Source organism: Grammomys surdaster, unplaced genomic scaffold, assembly GCF_004785775.1.
Source record: "Grammomys surdaster isolate TR1022 unplaced genomic scaffold, NIH_TR_1.0 125956, whole genome shotgun sequence".
Lineage (NCBI taxonomy): Eukaryota > Metazoa > Chordata > Mammalia > Rodentia > Muridae > Grammomys > Grammomys surdaster.
The window spans coordinates 3,986,747-3,992,746 of record NW_021620775.1 but is presented as its reverse complement, the minus strand read 5'-3'; the positions used below and the strand labels follow the sequence as shown (position 1 = coordinate 3,992,746).

The 6,000-nt window shown below is 39.4% G+C and overlaps 1 protein-coding gene across 4 annotated transcripts in view; it reads right to left on the bottom strand.

Moving 5' to 3' along the window:
• Window positions 1–6,000, bottom strand: part of Fgf12 (fibroblast growth factor 12) — a 561,692-nt gene that overhangs the window by 185,571 nt on the left and 370,121 nt on the right. The window lies entirely within an intron of this gene.

Below are 6,000 nucleotides of genomic sequence, written 5' to 3'. Positions count from 1 at the left end.
CCCACCCCCCCACCCCCAAAGCTGCTGAAATAACAGCTGCTGCCAAACCAGCTGCTGCCCGTCCAGCTGCTTAGTGGTGTGGTGGGAGGGAGGGAGGGAGGGACGGAGGGAGGGAGGGAAAGAATTAAAGCCACAAGGAAAGCCACACTGCCTTGGTATACTTCTGCAATACCATTGATTACTCACAAAAACTCTATGAGTTACATGACCCAATTGGAAGGAAGAAAATGCTAGGCTAGGAGGAGTCTATGGGTCTACATGGATTGAAATATCTAGGGCTCCTGCTCCTCAAAACAAACACATGAAGTATAAAGATATATGTCTAACAAATAATCTATAACAATAATCTCTCAATAGCAGAAAGAAATGGTACTATGTAATATTTAAAACAGAACAGAACCTGTTTCAGTCTTGCTGTGATCCACTTGTTGGGTTTGAGCCCAGAGCCGTCACAATCATGCACTGACAAGGAGCAACATTGGGGAGATCTTGTCTGTTTTATAGAAATATAAAGTAGTCTACTTAAGGAGACAAAGCTAAGACATATGAAGTAATCAAATATTCTGTATAATTCATTTCTATAATTATATATAATATGTGTTTCTCTCTATATATAGTTTGTTTGTTGTGGAAATGAGGAAAAATTTGAGGACGATTTTGAATCTTTGGATATAAATGAAGGTATGTTGGTAAATGACAAGGTGGTTTGAATGCAGGTGGCCCCAGTAAGCCCATATATTTGTGTCATTGATCTTTAGCAGGTGGTCTGACTGTGTGGGGAAGAATTAGGAGGTATGGCATTATTGGAGGAAAAGTGTTGTGTCATTGGTGGTGGTCTTTGAGGTTCTAAAAGGCCATGCCCGGCCCAGTCTCACTCACTCTGCCTCCTGCTAGAGTGTTAGCAACTGCACAGTGCCATGTCTGTCGTCTTTCTGCTCTGCTCCCTGCCATGATGGTCATGGACCCAACCTCTGAAACCGGGAACAAATTCACAGCTACATGTTTTCTTTTATAAATCCCCTTGGCCTTGATGTCTCTGCACAGTAACAGAACAGTAACTAAGACAAATGGACAGGCAATTTACAGATAGTTTGAGCTACTACAGATATATATCATAGGTAAAGAAAAATATACTATATAAAACATTAAAAATTAAATTGGCATTTTGATGTAAACAATGTAAAATCAAACAGGAATGTTGTGGTCTTCATTAGTTCACATTGACCGTAGCTAAAAATACTTAGCCAATGTGTTCACTCAGAGAAAAGCAAATGCATGGACCAGGAAAGACAAAGATGGTGCTCAATGCTTCTCAATGCCTTGGGTGTGAAATATGACCCTGGAAATATTTGCATCATGCACAGAAGGGATGCTGCTACCTAGTTAGACTTTGTAGATGGCATTGCAGAGAGGCATTAAATAGCTCATGACTACATTTGTAGAAGAATTCCTTGCAGTTCTCTTTAATAAACTGACTAGCAGTCCTCATTTACCCTCTATACAGATAAAATTCCACCAGGTCTGATTCTGCCAAAGCTTGCTTGAATACACCCATAAATTAACCCAATCGCTTCCAGCTGGCTTCTCTCAATTTGAGATGGCAAGCTGTATGCATACAGCACAAATACAAGCAGGTACTGTGTTTGGATTTTAATCAATTTTTTGAGTGAGCCTTGCAGAAGATAAACTCTTAGACTTCAGCTTTCCTGTAGCAGGATGTGATTCCTAGTTGATGACACTGGCTAAGTCTCCGCCTCTTTGAACTTATTTGCTTATTTGTCATGAAAGTTTGGACTCTGCTGTAATAATTGCTTACAAATTAATTTTTATTCAAGTTAGAGCTAAGTTAATCTTAGTTCGTCCTATGGGCTCACCATTGATCTTGCACATTTTAAATTGCTTAAGAAATAAAAAAAAAAAAACAGTCTACTTCAGGAGACAAAGCTAAGATATACGGAGTAAACTAATGCACTGTATAATTTATTTCTATAATTAAATTTAATATGTGATTCTCTCTACATATAGTTTGTTTGTTGTGGAAGATCAGGAAAAAAAAACCCATGGAAGAGTTCTGTGCCCTAAGGCATCCAGGAAATGTTTCACACAGAACACAAGATGGGAACTGACATTTAGGAAAGGAGAAGGTTGCATTCATTCTTCTGAGAAAGGAGAAAGCACAACACGTAAATAAACAAGGATTCTTCTAATCATAAAGACTGAGACTTCACCAAATGGACATAAGAAGCGTGACACGGGAAGACTAGGTCAGCATCACAAATTAAAGGATGGAGAGCTTAATGTGGATGTTTCTGGACCAGCCACTCAGAGTCACATGACTTTGAGCTCCATGTACTGCATTATGTCATTGGTTTCCTCTCTGCAAGGCAAGCGTGTAAGGCAGGCATGTAAGGCAGGCATGTAAGGCAGGTGTAACAATATACTACACCTGTCTGTACAAGAGGAATTTAGAAAAGCCACTATGTCCTGTAAATGTTTCAGAAACATAGATATTTAACATTGACAGTAAATATTCCTTTCTGTGTATATGGATGATGTACATGAGAACACACACACCACAGTGCACATGTGGAGGCTAAAGGCAGCCTCGGGTGTATGTGTTCACCTTCCACCGTCTTTTGAGACAGTCTCTGGGTTGTTCTCAGGCATGTGTGCTAGGCTATCTGGCCCATATTTTACAGATATTTTCTCTCCGTCTCCCATCTCACCATAGATGCGCTTGGATTCCTTACACATTACCACACCTAGCCTTGTAAGGGTTCCAAGCATTCAAACCCAGAACCTCAAATTTGTACTCCAAGAACTTTACTCCTTGAGCCATGTCCCTAGCCCGATATTTAATATTTCTAGCTAACAAGTTATGACCAACATACATAAAATATCCACAAATTCCCTTAGTAATGTTTTAGTTTATACCCAGCAACTCGCTTAAAGTTGCAGAAGATAACATTTCAGAGCTGGGCATTTATAAGGTGCTTATGAACTCACCAATGATATTTGGTCCTAATCCATAAACGCCATGAAGAATTTTTGGCAGAAAGAGGATTGAATCAATTTTTAAGACAAGTTCAGAGAGGTAACTGGGGCAAACGTTACTCTAAACTAAGGATTTCTAGCTCACTAACATAGTTATCTGTCAAAAAATACCCCCCAAACCAAAAACACTGTATTTCTTCTTTGTTTCATTTGAACTTTAATTTCCGAAATTATTTGTTCTTATCTTGTCACAAAGAAATATATACCTTAGCTGCTTTTCCCACATATGATATGGCTAGAGGTAACTCTTACAGACTCACTGTTTGACACAGGCACACAGGTCATGCTGAAGGAACCCTTCCTAAAGACAATGTTCCTTCACTTCCTCTTCTCAACATTTTGTCTAATTGCTGTTTCCATGGAGGTGCGAACCCTGCATTGTCCCCAACATGAAAACAAGGGCTACTCCAAAGCAGGTAATAGCAGACCCATGAAAGAGGCAGAGTCTCTAAGAGTAGGACAATGGCACCAGACCAGCACTCAATTACTAAACCTTACTTTGGGGAGAGAAAATGGCTCTTATTGGTAAAGTCTATGTAATCTTGATAGAGGATGCTAATGAAAGCAGAATTTGTGTGCAGAGAACAATAAATTAAATGCAAGGCAATTATGCATTGTAAATAAAAGAATCTACTAGAAAATATCATCTTTTAATGATGATTCTTGTGAGAACCAATTAAGGGAGTAAAAACCAAAAATCTGAGAATACCATCTCCCAAGAAAAGACTATTGTATCAAAACTGAAGCCTGGCTGAGGTAGCTAAGGCAGAAGAGAGAAGCCATTTGAAGGCTATCCTTCTGTGAGGGGCTTAAGGAACACAGAAATAAACACTAGTGGGTAACTAACACAGAGAACATCCTTCATAAACCACAGGTTATAATAATGGCTTTCAAATAGAAGGCTTAGAGAGACTTAGCCTTTACCTCAAAGATTCAGCAAACAACTTTAAATAGACTTTTCAGTGGTAAGAACTAAAAGCCTACTCATCTAGGCTCAGAGGACTGGCTCAGCGGTTAAGAAGTTCTTCTGCAGGACTCAGGAGTTAGGCTTCCAGCACCCTTGCTGGGCAATCCAAAACCACCTTTTAACCCCAGCTCAGTCAGAGGACTCAACATCTTTAACTGCACACATGTGCACACACACACGCACACACACACACAATCACACATTCATACCTACACACATACATACACATACATACACACATGCACACACAAACATGTACATACATACACACAGAATTTTGAGACCACAGACTCCATTCTCTTATGAGAGATCTTTACCTTGCCTCCTGAATAACCTTAGTTCTGCCTCATCTGGAGATCACTCTGGCTTACAGAAGCCCTTCACACTGGTTGAGAATTTCTACTGAATGTGATCTTCATCCTTAAGCCCCTCAGTAACGAGGATGCTGAACTCCACCCCATTTTTCAGATTCGTAGCATCTGCTCATGACGTTTCCTTACTAGTTTCTATTTCCATCTGTTACAACCTGATACATCCTACATTTATAACTTCTCACCTGTCACCCACTGTGTCCAAGATAATTAGCAGAAGATAGATTTTTGCCATTTCCTAACTTCCTCTTGGTTTGTAGATAGAATTAGTTATTGCAAATAATTCTTATCATCTGACTTTTAAAGATGTGTGTGTGTGTGTGTGTGTGCGTGTGTATGTGTGAATGTCTGTGCCCTCATGAATACTCACCATGTGTATGTAAGTACCCACAGAAACCCTAAAGAAGATGGTAGATCTCGAGTTACCAGTAGCAGGGAGCTCTGCAAATTGGGTGCTAGGAACTAACTTTGTGTCCTCTGGAAAAGCACCAGCACTCTTAGCCACTAATCCCTCTCTCCATCCCCATCTTTTCATTCTTCTAATTGATTCAGCCCCCCTTCAGTCTTGCAGAAGCCCATCAGAGATAGTAGGTCCCTTCCTATAGGTATCTCATTGATACATGTTGGAAATGAGCCTTAGAATTATTTATTTGCCTATCTATTTCCATTCCTAAGCGCAAATCTCTTAAAGGCACCTCTGTATTGTCTGCTTGCTAACAAGGTCATGGTTTGTGTTCTTTATATGTGATTTAAATATAACTCAACTTTGTGAGTATGTAAAAATATGCCTTATTTAGAAATACTTATCACTTTCATAAGGATCTATCTATCATGTACTTACAATATGTCAAATAATCTGAATGTGCAAGGGAAGATTAGTGACTCTAACAGATGCAACCTCCAGTGAATACATCTTCCTCTGGGGTCCTTCTTAGTCTTTAACTTGAAGGCACTGGACCTAACATGGAACCCTGATTTAAGAAACTGTTACTTAACATTGGCTGAATAATAAAAAAAATACATCAAAATTCTCTGTCTTGCTCATTCGTATCTTGTCTAGGTTGCATTTCTATAATTGACTATTGGAGAGACATTTAAGCTAATACTGTACATTAAATACATTTGAATATGGAATCTAACAGAAGAGAGAATTTCCCTCTATTCTGAGATGTGAAACACAAAATGCAAGGGCTTATGTGAGAGAGTATCTGTGCTGTGTGTCAGGATACAGGGAGGTGAAAGGTTGTGAGGAAGGGAGTCCATTGTAATGGACTCTAGAAAACATAAGTTGTTGTGATTAGTTTTAATGTGAACTTGTCACAAATAAAATCACCTAAATGGAAAGCCTCAATTGAGGGACTGTCCAAGTTGATTTGATTGGTGTGGAAAGCACCTCCTGATTGTGAGTTGTGCCTTCTCTAAGAGCTCAGATAAATGCGGATGGCAGAAGGAATCTTTGCCTTTTGCTTACTGCACCTTCCTTCTTGCCTGCTGCTGCTGTTGCTGCTGCTGATGATGATGATGATTCTTTCTCTGATAGCAGAAACATTTCATTTACAAAATTTCATGGTAGGTTAAAGATTATCATCTTTCCAGGAAACTTCTGGG